At 37.1% G+C, this 17,630-nt stretch overlaps 1 protein-coding gene across 2 annotated transcripts in view; it reads right to left on the bottom strand.

Annotated features, from left to right (window-relative positions):
* Positions 1–17,630, bottom strand: part of Baz2b (bromodomain adjacent to zinc finger domain 2B) — a 300,548-nt gene that overhangs the window by 219,628 nt on the left and 63,290 nt on the right. For both annotated transcript variants that reach the window (XM_048345362.1, XM_048345361.1), the window contains exon 4: positions 14,517–14,859. The gene's annotated coding sequence lies outside the window, so the exon portion shown is untranslated. The remainder of the gene's footprint in view (positions 1–14,516; positions 14,860–17,630) is intronic.

Raw genomic sequence — 17,630 nt, 5'->3', positions numbered from 1 at the left:
TATGTATGTTATATAATTAATTACATATATAAATTTATAATAAGACTCAAGTGTCATGTTAAAGTACAAGATTTTCTCACTTAAAGAATCTTTAGAGGAAAATGAAACTTTTCCTCTACTTTCTGAAGCTTAATAAGTGGGGGCCTGAAAGTTAAAAGTTAACAAAAGGAATGTTTCGTTTATCAATCTTATTTTTATTTGCACAGGACTACACAGAAAAGCAAATATTCTAAGAAGCTGTTAAAGTCTTAAGCTTGTAACTGTCTTAACAAAGAACAATGAGTGATGGAGAAGTGTGAAAAAGAGGGGTGGGATTCCAGGACCAGTAAAATGTAGAAAGGTCAACAGTATGGGAAAACATGAAAGATGAATTATTTGAGTCAAGTTTGTTTGTGCAGACTCATCTTGGAGCTGAATTTCTTTCAGGGCCATCAAACTTCCTTACTGAGGGGATTTACAGCAGTTCTTATTTCTCATTAAGTTTCTGCTTGTAGAAAGAAAGACATCTTTCTACATCTGTTGATTCCCAAATGCTTTTAGCTGAAAATAATGCACATGCCAGTGGCATAGTTTGGGTGGCTCATGTGTATCCCCTTCAAAAAAAAAAAATTTTTTTTTTTTGGCCAGTCCTGGGCCTTGAACTCAGGGCCTGAGCACTGTCCCTGGCTTCCTTTTGCTCAAGGCTAGCACTCTGCCACTTGAGCCACAGCGCCACTTCTGGCCGTTTTCTGTATATGTGGTGCTGGGGAATTGAACCCAGGGCCTCATGTATACGAGGCAAGCTCTCTTGCCACTAGGCCATATCCCCAGCCCCTCCCCTTCAAAATTTAAGAGAGAATTCCTGATTCATTTATTCTGACTAGAATAAATAATTGTGAATTCCCGTGAATTAAAGTCATGATAAAACTTCACTTTATGTATACCTTTTCTCCCTAAGTAAATTGTGTATGACTTGAGTACATGAGGACTATATTTTATTTCTGAGCAGCAAGCTTTTAATAATTAGTAAATAAAAGTTGACCTGACAACATTTCTTAATTTAATGAACAACTTTTTAAACTACTAGTGCCTAATAATGAACTGATAGTAGATGGTAACAGCACTAAAAATTAGAATCTGATAGAATGTTTTTGCTGTTTCCAACACGTTTCATCACTGTGACAAAAATGCCTGAGAAAGCATAGGAGGAAGGATTTATTTTGGTCCATGATTTCAGTCAAGGGTCACTTTGTCTCCAATGTCTCTGGGTCATATATGCAAAACAGAGCATCGGGACAAGGGCTATGGGGTGGAGCAAAGCAATTCACTTCATGGCCTTGGGCAAGCAGAAGACATAGAAGGATAGAGGACAAGATACACCCTTCAAAGCCAAGCATCTACTTCCTTCAACTAGACTCCACTTTCTAATACTCCATTCTGCTACAAATTTGTCAATGGATTTTTATTTATTGTTAGTGTTGGTTCTGGGCTTGAACTCAGGGTCTTGCACTTTTGCACGGTTCATGGCTATACCTCCTCTCACAGATTTAGAAGCCTGGGCTGGGTATGAACCTTGTTCCTCAGATGTCAACCTCCTTAATAGCTATAAGCATGAGCCACCAGTGCCCAGCTCCAACAACAAATTTTAAAATTCTCATGATCCAATCACCTCTCAATAACAGTACTAGGTGAGGACCAAGTGTTTAACATGTAAGCCTTTTCAAGAGATACTTCATAAACAAACTATAATACATACAAAGTTACTACAAAATTATTTTAGTTTACCTGTGAAGTGCTAAGACTACATATACACTGAATCAAATATGCCTCTTTTTGACCAGACATATGTAACTATTTTAGTTAGTACCTGCTGAACTTGAGCTACTACAACCTATTAAATCTACCAAAAGGAATAAAACAGTTGCAAAAAGTTTACTTCACCAAAAGGTGTATCATACTAAAGTTTTTTTAAAAAGGCTAATTTCAAAGCAGTAAGTCAAAGAACACTTCAGTTTAAAAAGTGAAATCAGGGGCTGGGGATATGGCCTAGTGGCAAGAGTGCTTGCCTCGTATACAAGAAGCCCTCGGTTCGATTCCCCAGCACCACATATACAGAAAACGGCCAGAAGTGGCGCTGTGGCTCAAGTGGCGGAGTGCTAGCCTTGAGCAAAAAGAAGCCAGGGACAGTGCTCAGGCCCTGAGTCCAAGGCCCAGGACTGACAAAAAAAAAAAAAAAAAGCTAAAAAGTGAAATCATACTGAGCATCAGTAGCTCATACCTGTAATCCTAGTTATTCAGAAGGTGAAAATCTGAGGATCAAGGTTCAAAGCCAGCCAGGACAGAAAGCCTGGGAGACTCTTTATCTTCAATTAATCATCAAAAACCCAGAAGTGGAGTTGTTGCTCTAGTGGTAGAGCACTAACCTTGAGCAAAAAAGCTTGGAGACTTTGAGTTCAAGTCCCAGGACTGGCACTAAAATAAAAATAAAAATTTCGAGGCTGGGGATATGGACTAGTGGCAAGAGTGCTTGCCTCGTATACCTGAGGCCCTGGGTTCAATTCCCCAGCACCACATATACAGAAAACAGCCAGAAGTGGCGCTGTGGCTCAAGTGGCAGAGTGCTAGCCTTGAGCAAAAAGAAGCCAGGGACAGGGCTCAGGCCCTGAGTCCAAGCCCCAGGACTGGCCAAAATTAAAAAAATAATAATAAATAAAAATAATAAAATAAAAATTTTTTAAACTTAACTTTTGTACACGCAAGACTGAAATAGGAAGTTGAAGAGTTTCAGACTAGTGTGAACTACTAAACAAGACCTTGTCTTAAAAAGTATCTAAGTGGTTTTTCTGATGATATTCTACTTATATACCCTCCTCAACTCCCCACATGCCCATTCCAGATGTTTCAATTCATGCATAATACAAAACATTTATACATTCTCTACAACAAATTCTTTTCTTGAGTGAATTTTGGCAAGTACACCTATGAGCAGGCTTTCTGGAAGGGGAAAGGGAAGAAAGTTTTTACCCAACTTTGCAAAGTTATTAAATGTTCTCTTCTTGTATCAACTGTTTACTGTTTGCCCTATCTTTTCTCACCAACCCTTCCACTTTCTACTTAAATCACCAAGATAAGAATACAGATGAAAGTTATTCTCAAAACAAGTGGTTGAAATTACTAATCACACTACATAAGGATTTAATGTTAAGACATTTTTAAAACTATGGGAAAAGCTCTGCAATAATCACTTTAAAAAGAGAGAGAGAGCCAAGCATCAATGGCTCATACCTATATTCCTAGCTACTAAAAAGGCTGAGATCTGAGGACCATAATTCGAAGCCAACAGTGACAGGAAGATCCATGAGACTCTTATCTCCAATAAACCACCAGAAAGGTTTTCTGCCTTGAGCAAAAGAACTCAAGAACAGTGCCCAGACCAGTTCAAGCCCCACCACCAAAAAGCAAAACAAAAGAGTTTTGACCCACTTATGGTTGTTTCATTATAGACTCTATTTCTTTTAATATCTTGAACTAGGCAAGCTATAAAGGTTAAAACATTACCCTGTGACTTACAGGTTGTCTATTTGTGATGGGTTTTGCTATTCCTTATGTCATCATAATGACTTACATTAACACCAACAACAAAAAATTTTTCCCAAAGAAAATCAGAAGTATATTTCAAACAACTCATCATGGAGACAAGAAAGCACAATATATATTGTTTTCTTCAAAGCTTAGTCTAAAAAATGATTATGCAAGTTATTTATTCATTTATTATAATACAGCATCTTGCTATATTGCCCAGACTGGCCCAGACCCAGAATCCATAGGCACAAAGGGATCCTCCTGCCTCAGCCTCTTCAGTAAACTGGGACTATAGCTATGATCCACTATGCCTGGCTATGTTAAAAGCTTTAAGGTTTTCTTATAACCTATTCATTTTTTCCCAAGAAAAGTTTTATTTCAATACTGAAAATAGGGCTGGGAATATGGCCTAGTGGCAACAGAGCTTGCCTCGTATACATGAAGCCCTGGGTTTGATTCCCCAGCACCACATATATGGAAAACAGCCCGAAGTGGCACTGTGGCTCAAGTGGCAGAGTGTTAGCCTTGAGCAAAAAGAAGCCAGGCCCAGGATTGGCAAAAAAAAAAAAAAAAATACTGAAAAAACAAAAAATGATAAAAATGTCATTATTATGGAATAGTAAGTCTCACTACTATGATATACTATTCTTTAAAGTAGGAAAAGACTAACCACTGAAATTTATCCATCGTTAGCCAAAACATTACGGACAAGGCCATTTTATATTTCATGTTAAAAGTTTTGAGTTTTTCCTTTTTTTATGTGCTGGTCCTGAGGCTTGAACTCATTTGTGTGTATGTCCATGTGTATAAATATGTGCATGGGTTTGTATACGTACATGAGTACAAATACATATGTATGTTTATACACACATATATGTATATGCATATGTCTATCTACATAATGACATGCATGTGTATATACATATGTATACATGTATATTTAATTTATCACTATTGTATATATATAATGTATAATTTAAGTCAGCAGTACTGAATTTCTTTGGAAAGCAAGGTCTACCATGAAGGAAAGGAATGTGGATATTATAATATCCCTTATGCTATGCTCAAAGTTCTTAGCAGAAACAATCACACCTTAGGTTTCAAGAAAAATTCACAAAAGCATAGAAGAACCAAGGAGAGACAGTTCTGGTCAATCTCAAATAAAATAAATGGCTTGAATACCTCTGAGCAGAATGGGTAGTTTTGTGGTTTTTTAACCTGGCCTTATGAACAAGCCTATCACTGAAATAGATGATTTGAATCTGATTGACCTACCCTCTTCATATAAAGCAGAGCAGTCAATTTAGAAATCAAGGGAGGAAGGGAAAGGGCCCATGGTTTCTCTTCCTTCTTGTGGAAGAGACTTGTGTTGAGATTACCACAAAACAATTTGCAGAACTATGGTGAATGTACTCATTCTATAGGTGGCTCATACTCCTCTCCTCTTGATGGATCTTTTTTCCTAAACTCTGAATATTCAAAGTTTATTCAGTTTTTCTTGAGCCTCATTCCAACCAGAAACCAGCTTTCTCTATTTCTGACCTTTCACAAACTTTAGTATCTCCAAATGCATGGTTACATACAGTATTCAAAATAAACTTGAGGAATAATATTCCTATTATTATTATGATTAGAAAAGAATTGAAGGTGTTTCCTTCTTTCATTTCTCCTGTGTCTAGTGTTGAAATCAATTTACTTTTGAAATACGGTTATGTTTCTCTTCTGTAATTATTAATATAAAAAAATCTGGGGCTGGGGATATGGCCTAGTGGCAAAGAGTGCTTGCCTCGTATACCTGAAGCCCTGGGTTCAATTCCCCAGCACCACATATATAGAAAATGGCCAGAAGTGGCGCTGTGGCTCAAGTGGCAGAGTGCTAGCCTTGAGCAAAAAGAAGCCAGGGACAGTACTCAGGCCGGAGTCCAAGCCCCAGGACTGGCAAAAAAAAAAAAATTATTAACTCACCCTTCCTCTTGTGTAAATGAGAATGAGAATCACTTCGTAAATGTAGTAAGAACCAGAAATATACTTTGAAATTTTCATTTTAGTCAAAAACTATCTTATTCATCAATAAATAGGAAAAACCAGGTCCTGGGAGCCTTAGCATGGGGAGGAAAAGTTAACTTTCTTCTTTTTTTTTTTGCCAGTCCTGGGCCTTGGAATCAGGGCCTGAGCACTGTCCCTGGCTTCCTTTTGCTCAAGGCTAGCACTCTCTGCCACTTGAGTCACAGCACCACTTCTGGCCGTTTTCTGTATATGTGGTGCTGGGGAATCGAACCTAGGGCTTCAGGTATACGAGGCAAACACTCTTGCCATTAGGCCATATCCCCAGCCCCGAGAAGTTAACTTTCTTTTATTTCCTTTTTTATACAGAGATGAGATAATAAAGACCAGAGAAATACTTGAAAGGACAATTGTCAAATGGAAGAGGAGAACAGATCATCTATAGACTAATTTCCAAAATGACTAATGTAACCTAAAATAATGACAGGTAAACTGCACGTATAAAGTTATGAACCTATGCAACCCAATATTAAAATGCAACACCTTGTCCTTTAATAACCTTTGAATTTATTGTTTAGAAAAAAGCACAGCCTAGTATCAGTTAGATTAAATTTGGCCATATATTCTCTTCTATTACTAACATATCCAGTCATTTGTGAAGCTCAGAAAGAGTAAAATGCACTCTTAGGACTGGTTCTCAACCTTGAAGTGCTGAGAGCTACTTTATCTTCCAGCGTGGGGACAAGCACATGCAGGCACATGTGAATCTGTGTTGTGTGGAAAGCTCAATATAAGCACATCATCATAAATCACACAGGGATCCACTTATTTTAACATACACAAATCAAAGCATAGCTCCCTGTGATTCCTTAAAGGGATATCTGAAATAGCATTTAGCATCTTTCCTCCCACTCTTGGAATACTGAGGTTCCTTTCCTCCTCTCTCCTTAGAATCACTACTGACAATCAGTAAGAAACTAGTATAAGGTAGACAGAAATTCAGTAAGTGATTCAAAAGCTTGAGACTACTCATTTGATTATTTCTAAAACATGTGAGTAGCTTTTGTATTAGCATTAATTTAATCTAATTATAAAATCTCATCAATTTCCTTTCTATCTTGCTTTATGCCACTCAAAGTAAGTGAATTATTGCTTTTATACATATTAGGCTGCCAGGATATTACTGAGCTATGTTTCTAACCCTGCTTTTCTGCATATTAGATGACATTATTTTACTAATTAATCACTATCTATTGTTGTATCTCAAACTATATAACTAGTAAATGTCCCAATCAAAGGCAATGCAGTATTTTTATAGAAAAAGTCATAAAACATTATTTTTCAAAAATTATTATAGTTGTAAAATCCAGGTTGCTTAGTTTGGTTTTGGCCAAGATGTATGATAGGTAAGACAGGACCTCTTATACTTGTTACCTCCAACGCTTCTTCATTTTATCAAGAATTTAGTTTAAATTAAATATTTAAAATTGAAGCTATTCTGGACTGCATACACAGCTAAAATGAAGAGCTTCTGTAGCAGCAGTGACCAGATTTTAAATGTAAGGTAGATCAATAAAAAAAAAAAAAATCACCAAGCACAAGCTCTATGTGTGAGTGGAATCATTTATAATAGCTTCCAAATGACTATGTGCTTGCTGTAACCAGCTGTTCTTAAATTATGAATATGCAACCAATTCATGTTAAAGCCAAATCCCAGTACTATTTCTACAGAGAAATCCCAGTAGTTTTGCTTGTTCTACTTGTTAGCTCTGTTAAGGATACAAATAGCAGTAAGCTTCTGAACAAATAGGACCAAACTATTGGCATTTCATGCACTAGGTCCATTATCACAGCAGGGAATGTCAATCATTGGTACATTCCTATAACAGCTCAGGCAATATAACAATGATCTTGTAGGGAAAAAAAAATCAAAATCTCTGCAGCATATTCAAAGTCCTTCTGACAACCTAATGCTTTCTTACTACAGCCAATCAGAGTGTCAGACCTGACCTACTATAAGACTTGCACTAAGCTTGAAACATTTAAAAACATCAATCATAAAAACAAAGACAGGACATTGAATTATACAGTATTAACCTCCAGGGTTTGCATACAAAGACCTTAGATTTATTTATGTCCCAGTGAGTTAAGAGCTTCAATACACCGTTCTTTACACCAAACTGACTGCCAATTTGATGAAACTCTCTGCCCTCAGCAGGAGTGCAAGGTCTTTGATTAATGAGTGCATGTTTGTGGAAAAGTGTTAAGAGGAGAAAACAGAAAAAACACACAATTATGTCTACACATAAAGTACCAATGCAATAATCACAGCCTCTTTTTGATATGTACACATCTATACATATGTATAAAATTAGCAATGGCTCCTTCTTATAAATTACCTCCACTGTTATAACCAAGGCTCAACAATTTTTATTTGAATAAGTATTTTTTAAAACCAAAGTACAGGCCAAACTTTGTTTTATAAAAAGTACTTTAAAGCATTAATGCTATTTTCAAAAACAAACTATATTACATAGTATAAATTTAAATTGTAAGGGGAAAAACTATTTTCACTTCAGATATTTAAACCTATTAATTTAAAACACCAGATGCTGAACTTAGAAGCATTGGGATTATTAAATACTTTACATCTCAAACTCTATTTATGACTGCCACAAATCAACTAGCATTCAAAATAGACTTAAAAACTGTATAAATTCATTTAATTTTCCTGCTCTCAGCAGATGTTGCCAATACTTTAAAACTCCATAATGTAGTTGTGAATGAATCAGACATATTTATTACTCATAATTTTAAAGTTAATATGGTCAATAGAAAAATTTATGAATCAAAGTTTAAACTTGGTATTTATGAATCAAAGTTTAAACTCTTCTGGTCAATATTGGAAAAGCTTCTGAATACTGAAAACTGAATAATAAATACTGAGTATTGTTAAGTTGCAAGATTCTTACTAAGACTGCTGTATATCTCTAAAAGTGAACATTAAGATTCTTTTTTAAAAGTATATCTAATATACAACTAAATTTGCACTGTTTGGTTCATATGAATATCTGCCTTGACACCAATACTCCATATGTAAATACATTTATTTAAAATTTAGTTTAAAGCCAAGCATCAGTGGATCAAGCCTGTATTCCTCGCTACCCAGGAAACTAAAATCTGGAGCCTTGGCTCAAGTGGAAGAGCACTAGCCTTGAGAAAAAGCATCTCAGGGACAATACACAGGCCCTGAGTTCAAGACTCAGGACCAGCACTTTAAAAAAAAAAAAGGTTAGTTTAAGCTTGTTACAAAAAAATTTTTTTTAAATAATTTAAAGCAGGACAATGGTTTTCTATTTAGAAAGTTATAAGACTAGTACACAAAAAGGGTTGAGAAAACATTATAAGCTGAAATAAACCTTAGCGAGGTCACAGTAATGTATGGCTTGTTGAAAAGGAAGCTGGCTCCATAAACATATGATTCCAACCTGTACAAGGTATGTGCTCAATAAAGGTTAGTTAGAACTGGGTCCAGTTGTTCATGACTATATCCTAGCTATCCAGGTGGCTGAGATCTGAGGACTATAGTTTCAAGCCAGCCTATCCAGAAAATTCCATTCGATTCTTATTTCCAGTTCACCAGCAAGAATATGGAAGTGGAGTTGTGGCTCAAGTAGGTAAGTGGAAAAAGCTAAGAGACAGAGGCCAGGCCCTGACTTCAAGCCCCAACACACACACACACACACACACACACACACACACACACACGCACGCACGCACGCACACACAGAGGTTAGTTCCCTTTCTGACATAGCCTATGTATGCCTATCCCTAATATACCCAGCTCAATACCTAAAGAGAATTTCCAGGATTTTCTTAAGGCAGATAGAGGGGAAAAAAGACATCCAGGGTGATGTCTGGGAAAATGCATCACACATGGGAAAATGCATCACACAGAAGGGCTTTTATCTACATCCCTTCACAAACACAGACCTTCTAGCCTTAATCTTTTTATTCATTTGAGAAACCATTCAAATGGTTCAAAACTCAGTATGTAAAGTTATATGGTACGCAAGCTTCACTCCCCATTCTCCCTTCCATTCACCCAATTCCCAACCTTTTTCATGCAAAAAAAAAATTTCCTTAAGCTAATATGGGTAAGACTATATTCTGAACATGTGAAAATCTAATAATGAAATCTCCCTCTGTGTAACGAATGTCAAGCTAATAAAAATAAATAAAAATACAATTTTTAAAGTGTGATTTCAAAGAATTCAGGATTCTGAAATCACTCAAAGTGTATATTTAGGTGATAAAATTTCATCTATATTAAGTAGGAAGTCTTCTTTTTTGTTCCAATTCTGGGATCTGAACTCAGGGCCTGGGATCTGTCCCTGAGCTTTTAGGCTCAAGGCTAGTGCTACTTGAGCCAGAGCTTGTTATTTGTTACTTATTTTTTTAATGCTTAATTGGAGATGGGTCTCATGTAATTTCCTGCCAGAGCTACCTTTAAACCACAATCCTCAGGTCTTAGCCTCTTGAGTAGCTAGAATTACAGGCATGAGCCACGAGTGCCCAGCTCAAAGTCCTGCCAATGGGTTTAATTTAGCAAAGCAAATATTCTAACCAACAATTGTATATTTTTAACAAAAGAGTAATAGTAAATTGAGATTAGAAAAGGGTTTTCAACATAGTAATAAACTATACTATATCCTGACATCATAACATTTAAAATATTTGATATACATTTTAATGTGCATTTGTCTGGCATTATTACTCTTTATTCTTCCTCCTTTCTCCTTACTATCTCCTATCCCACCAACAAATCATGCAAACAATTAGACAAAGTACAAAACATTGCACAAATGGGAAGATCAAAGTATGAATACCACAGTAAAATAGTTGAAAACTACCCATAAAAATTACTATGATGATAAAGTAAAATTTTACTTTAAAATCCACTGCTACTAGTAAAATAACTCAGATGGCAGTTTGCATCAATTTTGAAATAACATTTTGGTCTCCTTAGAAAATTTAAAAGAAAAATGATTATGTTAATAATTATTCCTTTTCTCTTCTAATTTTCTCCTGTCATAAAGTTTAAACATTAAATCACATGAGTAAACATTAATAAAGCTCAATGTTTAAGACCTTATGATGCAAAATATTTAATTTTACATAATAAAGAAACCTCTTAACTCTGCTAACTAGTTAATTGGATTAATTCTTCAGAAAATTAAGTGCAAAAATCCTAAGACTTGATATAATTTCATACAAGGGTCAAAGTGACTATATTCATTTGTTGGAGCTAAACCATATTTCTTCTTTGGGTAGTTTTCTAACTAAGAATAATTTAAAAACTCAGAACCACAACTTAAAATCCCTTTCCTTGACAAATCTTTAAACCTACAAGTAATCAAGTTCTAACATATTACTTTCATTAATTTAAAGAGATAAGGCAGAAATCCTGATCTCCCATGCAACTGTGATATCCTACATCTTGTATAGTAACACAAAAGTAGCAACAAAGACATTAGCAATTGCAGTTCAAGCTGGGAGTGACTGTTCTGTTTCAATTCAATGACACCACTAATGGCTTCTTAGCAGCTCCATGAAATCAACCAGCTGTCAAGTTGATGCATCAGAAGGAACAGTTATGCACTCCCATAAGAAAAAGCAACACATCAGGATGTTTGGCAAAACATCTGCTCCTTTACACTGCAGTCCTATAATAAACATGCAAACAAAGAAATGGAGAGAGGGCAACAGAATTAAAATGCCCAGCTTTCCATTGTCATATATGCATTTTAAACAAATGGCTTATACAAAATAAAAACAAATTTCTTTGAATCTGAACCCTAATTTTTTTCAAATTCTTAATTTAAATACTATCATTCTTCCATACCTGCAAAAATAACATAATAGTTACATTTTTTAAATCCACAGTAAATATACTCACCAATGAAAACCATTATCATGTTTTATATATATATATATATATAAACTCAAATATGAAAACTAAGCTATCTTTTCATTTCATAGGTAGTTAGTAAATGACATCAACAGTACTAGAGCACGTGGTTCACGTGGTTCCAGGACTGAATAGTCCAAAAATATTTCTTTCACTAATGTTTGAAAGTGTTGCTATATAGTTTAGTACTAGTTTAACATCTGACAAGAGTAAAGATAATATATTATCTGGATTTTTAAATCATGTGTCTGTTCCTATTTTGCTTAAATCATTATATGAAAACAACACTATTAAGTTCTCATAAAGCTTCCTGTTTTCAAAGCATACAATCTAATTTTTTAAAAACCTTGATATCATAATCTTAAAATAAATTTCAGATATTTGTAAAATCTTACTTTTTTCTGAGACATACAAGTGTCTTAATGTTATCTACTGATTTGTGTACAATATGTGCAGTGTTTACAATAGGTGTGAGACATCAAACGTACTTAACTACCATTTTCTTAAACTGCTTATCCTCTGTTGCTTGCCATTTATAATCTGCCAAATCTTCTAGTCCTTTGTGCATGTATAATTTAGAACCATCTGTTCTATGTGCCTTTAACTATTTAAACATTTTCCACCTACCTACAATTCACATAAATGGCAGACATTCAATTCATTCAAGCTTTCTATATACCATTTTACATAAAGCAAATTCCTGGATAAAGAACAGATAACACCAAAGACTGCTACAGAAATCTGAAACATACCCTCTACAATGTAAGTTTTCAATGTTAGACAAACCTTGTTCAGGGTATTCAGAAGTGTTTCTATTAGCTTTTTTTTTTTTTAAGTTAATTGTAGTCAATGTTTTTCCCCAAACCAGAAGACAAAGAGAATGCAAATTAAATACAGACAGTTTCATGTCCTTGTTAGAAGAGATGTAAATATGCTGACTGAAAATGACTATGGGAGACAGAATTCCACTTTCCCATTCAATTTACACCGCCTCTTATTTATATACTAGTCAGTGAGTGTATCCTTAAGTTTGATCATGTGACCAACCCAACTTCTGTGTGGTGAAAAACTATTTTAGAAAATCGAATTAAAACACTAGTTTGTATTGTTTATTTTTTCGTAATGGCCGAGAGTTCACAGCTACAGATTATATATTACCTTTTTAAATCCATTCTGTCGTTTATACAATGAACTACATTTTTACCAATCCTTTAACTTAAAATGTGCTACTAAAACTATGTAGGATCTCCGAGTATTTTCAAAGGTTCTCTTTTTAAATGTAAATAAACGAAAGAGCATTTTATTAGAAGAGAAGTAGGTAACCTAAGTAGTGTTTGCATAAATATTACAGAAGCTAATTAAAGAAAAATCCATAAGAGAACAAGAAAGTGTGATGAATACATACTTAGTCTAGACGTTTAAAGAGAATTAAAAAAACATGCACTCAAACACTAGGTGACTACTAGATGACACAACAAGTTTACATCATTTTTCTTACACATAACCTTCCACCTGTTACCAAATCTAAAATGCGAAGGCTTTGCTGCTCCGTTTTGAGAGCGAAACACAAAATCAAGTCCATAATTTGACATTAGGCTAAAGTTGCACGAACCATTAAAACGGGTAAATTGAGAAAAAAAATACTTTTGAGAAAATTTCACGATGAAGTTTACATGACGTCACTGGGCCCCCGAACATTTCCTAAACTTTGAACTTTATCCAGAAACACTTTTCGCCTTTCTAGGGCTTCTTTCCCTTCCTCAAAAATACAAAAAGAGACTTGGGAATAAAAATTGCCCAAGATGGCGAAACGCTTGTTGTTTAGAGGGCAGGGGAAAAATGGAGGATATTGTAATATACACAAAGGGATAAATTTGAGCAACTCGACCGCGGACTGCAGCTGCTGCGCTCCCGAAGGAAGCAACACACAAAAGATAAATAGGGAGGGAGGGAAGAGAAAACCTCGCCAGCGGCGGGGCCCGCTCTGCCCCTCGCCACCCTGGCCTCCTTTTCCAAGTTCCGATTGTGGGGTTCCTGCAAGTAGTTAGGGGGAGCCAGGAAGGCGAAAGGGGGAAGGGAACAAGCGGAGGGCGGAGAGGAGCGCGTGGCGTGGCGGGGAAGCCAACCAGCCAACACCGAGCCGGCGGCGGAGGAGCCGGCTTCGCAGCGCGACCCACGCGGGTCCCCCGCGCCCGCGACCGGCGCAGTCCTCGCAGGTAGCCGCGCCGCGCCGGGTTCACCAGCCCCACCCCCACCCCGGGCTGGGCTTCTCGGCTCCCAGTCCCGCGCTCCACCGCGGGCCGGGCCGGACGCGGAGGCTCCGCTGGGGTGGGAGAGGCGCAGCTCGACATCCGCGAGGCTGGAGGGGCGGAGGCAAAAGAGGGCAACGGGAGGCGCACTGGGGTGGGGGTGATGTGCAGAGTACCCCGGCGGGGCGGCAGCGAGTATGCCCGGCTAAGAACCAACGTCGCCACGCTGCCAGAGTGGTGGTGTTGGTTTATTTTTTGACGCCGCAGCAAAACTGTTTGTGGGGATCCGAGCGCTGGACGTGACCGGGGCAGGACGGCGGCGCGCGGCCCGGCGGCGGCCGGCACAAAGGAGATGGACTGGCGGCTGCGGGAGGGCCCGAAAGGGGCGCGCGGCCCGGCCAGACCCTGGCCCCGCACCGGAGCCAAGAGTAAAGTTTACGTTCTCCCGAGACAGCACCCCCCACCCACCCAAGACCGCACAGGTCCGCCTCCGCCTCCCCAAACTCCAGCCGGGACCCCGAGCAGCACCCCAGCTTCCAGCCAGCACAACAAAGGGACTCGGCGACCGGCGAGGGTAAACAGCGGCGGCGCAGGGCGGGCGGGCGCCAGGACCAGCAACTCCGGAGTCCCGGCTGCTCGCGAAAGCCCGGCCGCTCCTTTCCTCTCCCACCGCCTCGCATCCCTGGGAATTTCATCCCACCCCTTAAACCCGAGGATTTCATCGAACTCACCTTTACTTTCCAACTGAGAGTTGCGGCGGATGGGATTTTTGCCTTCCCAGATGGTTTAAGGTTCCGATTTTTTAAAATCACCACCGCCTCCTTATTCCTATTATAATTTCTGCAAGAAAAGTGTAGAGAGTTGGAGTGAAGGTGAGATTTGTGAACGGGAAAGCCCTGGGCTCCCTCCTCCTCCGTCTTCCGCTTCGCTCGCTCTGATTAGTTCCTATCCAGCAGGAGATGATTCTTCTCAAGGTTTGTTCAGCAGCTTCACTTCTAGGCGAAGGCTTCATGAACCAAGTGACGTCAACCAACAAGGCTTCTCTCTCTCTCTCCTCTCTAACAATGAAAGTTGCTGTTAACAAGGGAAAAAGAGAGAGAATTGTTTATACCATTTCGGTTCCAATAATAAATGACCTATCAGCTCCTAAACGAGCCACGACTGGGGGTGCTTCTTCCTTCCAAGAACATTGCTTTGCATTTGCCTTGCTCTGTCCCAGGAAAAAGTTAAGAAACTCACACGTTTTGTTTTACGTTTAAAAGGAGAGAGGACAAAAATAAAACAAACAGAAAAGGTTGAAGATTTAATTTTTTTAAGTAAGTGGATGAATAGGGAGCATAGATTAACCATCTCTGTCTGAGGTTTGAAAACTCAGAATTCTGTTGAAATCTCCAAACCCGACTAAATTAATAGGCGCAAGACTTGTGACTGTTAGGACTCAAAAAGCAGAACACGAGGTGATTCCAGGGTAAAAATGTTACTGATTTTTCACAACAAGTTGAACAGCTACAATGTTTATGCGCTGAATTAAAATTTAAATAAAATATACTTAAATGGTTACTTGTAGACGTTTTAAAAAGTTATACATACAGACTTAAAGGGTCATCTCGATTTTCTTTTTCCTTTCAAGTTTGGTGAGGTTAAAAAATATCTAATTGCTGCAATTCAACATTTTTTTTTACAAAATCAGGTAATGGGTAAGACTACTAGAGCATTAGGTCCCATCTTTAAGACACACATACAGTATGCTATTTGATCCCCAGAATCTCAGCCAGTTTATGTTTTTAACCTTCCACTCCCTCTCCCAATTCCCACATCCTGCAACCAATCAAGTTAACTAAGGTAAAGTGCATGCTTCTCCCTCCAGAAGTACACCTCACAGCTTCCTAAACGTGATTTTTAAAAACAGAAAAAGACCTTTAACCTTGGTAACACTTTATCACCCATGAATTATAATTTTTTAAATCATTAAGGTAGAGTTTTTTTCCTTAAGACGCTATAGTATCAACGTTTATACAATTACAAATTGCACGATTTAATTTTCAGGCCGAAGAGCAAGTAAAATGTAATCTATAGGCGAATCTGACCACATATGAATATTTTATACATAGGTGGATAAATGTAACTTAAAAGATGCTATTGTTTTATGTTTCCTACTCAACCACTGGCTGTGATTTTAATTGTGCTGGAGGATCTTCATTAGTATTAACACATGGGGAGATTTCACAAAGCTGCTTCATTAGGATGGGGGAAAAAGCTGGCAGACTAGGTCTTTTTGCATGCACTGAGAATGTCAGCCTTACCTCGGTCATTTGTAACATAATAAGTGCAAGTACAATGATTGCAATGCAGGAGCACTGGGGGAAGGGCAGAAATACTGCCTGTCTAATAGGGATATTTGAAAAGAAGGCTGCTCATTACATAGTAAAATGTATGCTAAGAATTAGTGAAGATGATGTCTCAGGAGACTGATGCTAAATAAATTAATGTGCTGATATGTTTTTAATTATTATTTTTGTAGTCGTTTATTTCATTCTCAGGATTCACATTGAGCAGCAAAGCTGTGCTAGCACTTATTGATTTTTTTTTTCCTGCCACATTCCCGGAATACAGATTTTAATCATTTCACTATACCACACTCAGTAATTTCATTAAAAACTGGAATCTTCCATCCCCAGAAAAGCATTTAATTTCAGTGACATACAATTTCTCTTTTAGCAGCAAACTGTCTCTACAGTAAAAGCTGGCCTAAGGTTCAAATGCATAATTTAATCCTGAGTTTTCCATGCTCTGCATTCCTTTCAAGCTATAATTTGAGTAACTACCTAATAACTGTAATAAGGACAATAATGTCCTTATAATATATTATTAACTCATATTTAATTAACTCTGAGACCAAGCTCTATACATGCATGACAAGGTCAACAATTCTACCATCTCAAAATTTACTAATAATATTCCAGAAGAAAAACATCCCAAATCACACTCCAAGAAAGTTCCTGTATTATTCTCTAATGGTAGTCATTACTCAACATTTTTACAATGAGAAATTAAATGGAATTCATTGATAGTCTATGTAAATAAAGTGCTAAGATATTGATAGGTCAACATCCATTACTGACACTTCCCTAGTCATTAGCATTACAGTTAAAAATACATGATTTTAAGAAAGTAAGAAAAAGGGCTGATTTCAAATTCTTCATTTTCTTAAAGAAGTGTCCTAAAACACATTTCTCTTGAAATAAAACTAAGTGGTACACTATAGCTCTGTTTTAATACTTCACAAAAATATGTTCAAGTTTTGTTACAACATTTTAAATCTGATTTATCGATGACACACTGGTTTGCCAAACAATAGGTATCATAAAGATATGTAATTTACATTGCCTGATTTTTGGAGAAAACCTATGGGAGAAAACATGCAATGAAATTAAATGAGACATATATATATATATATATATGAATTTACCATTCCCTTAAGTGAACCATTGTTCAAAAAGACTTATTTTAGTATAAACAGGTTAAAATAAAGAAAAGAGAAAAGTGCAACAGTTCCTGTTCCACATGCAGGAAAGGTAAGTTAAAGACTCTGAGTGTATACAATTTTTAATTGAAGTGACCCACAATACAAATTTGTCTTTTCCTTGATTGTAGCATGTTGTAATGACTTAAAATACAATGTTCCTACTCATGAAAAATTTGAATGAAGAACGAAAGTATTGCTAATGAAAATTTTTATTTTAAGTGTCTCTTAAAACTACATTTTTGCTTCATCAGAGGGTCTTTGTATACTTTTGGAAATTTTTTGTGACATCTCAAAAACAAAGTTAGTAGGAAATCATTAA

The sequence above is a fragment of the Perognathus longimembris genome, chromosome 4, assembly GCF_023159225.1.
Source record: "Perognathus longimembris pacificus isolate PPM17 chromosome 4, ASM2315922v1, whole genome shotgun sequence".
In the NCBI taxonomy this organism is placed as follows: Eukaryota; Metazoa; Chordata; class Mammalia; order Rodentia; family Heteromyidae; genus Perognathus; species Perognathus longimembris.
This window is presented reverse-complemented; position numbering and strand designations above follow the sequence as displayed.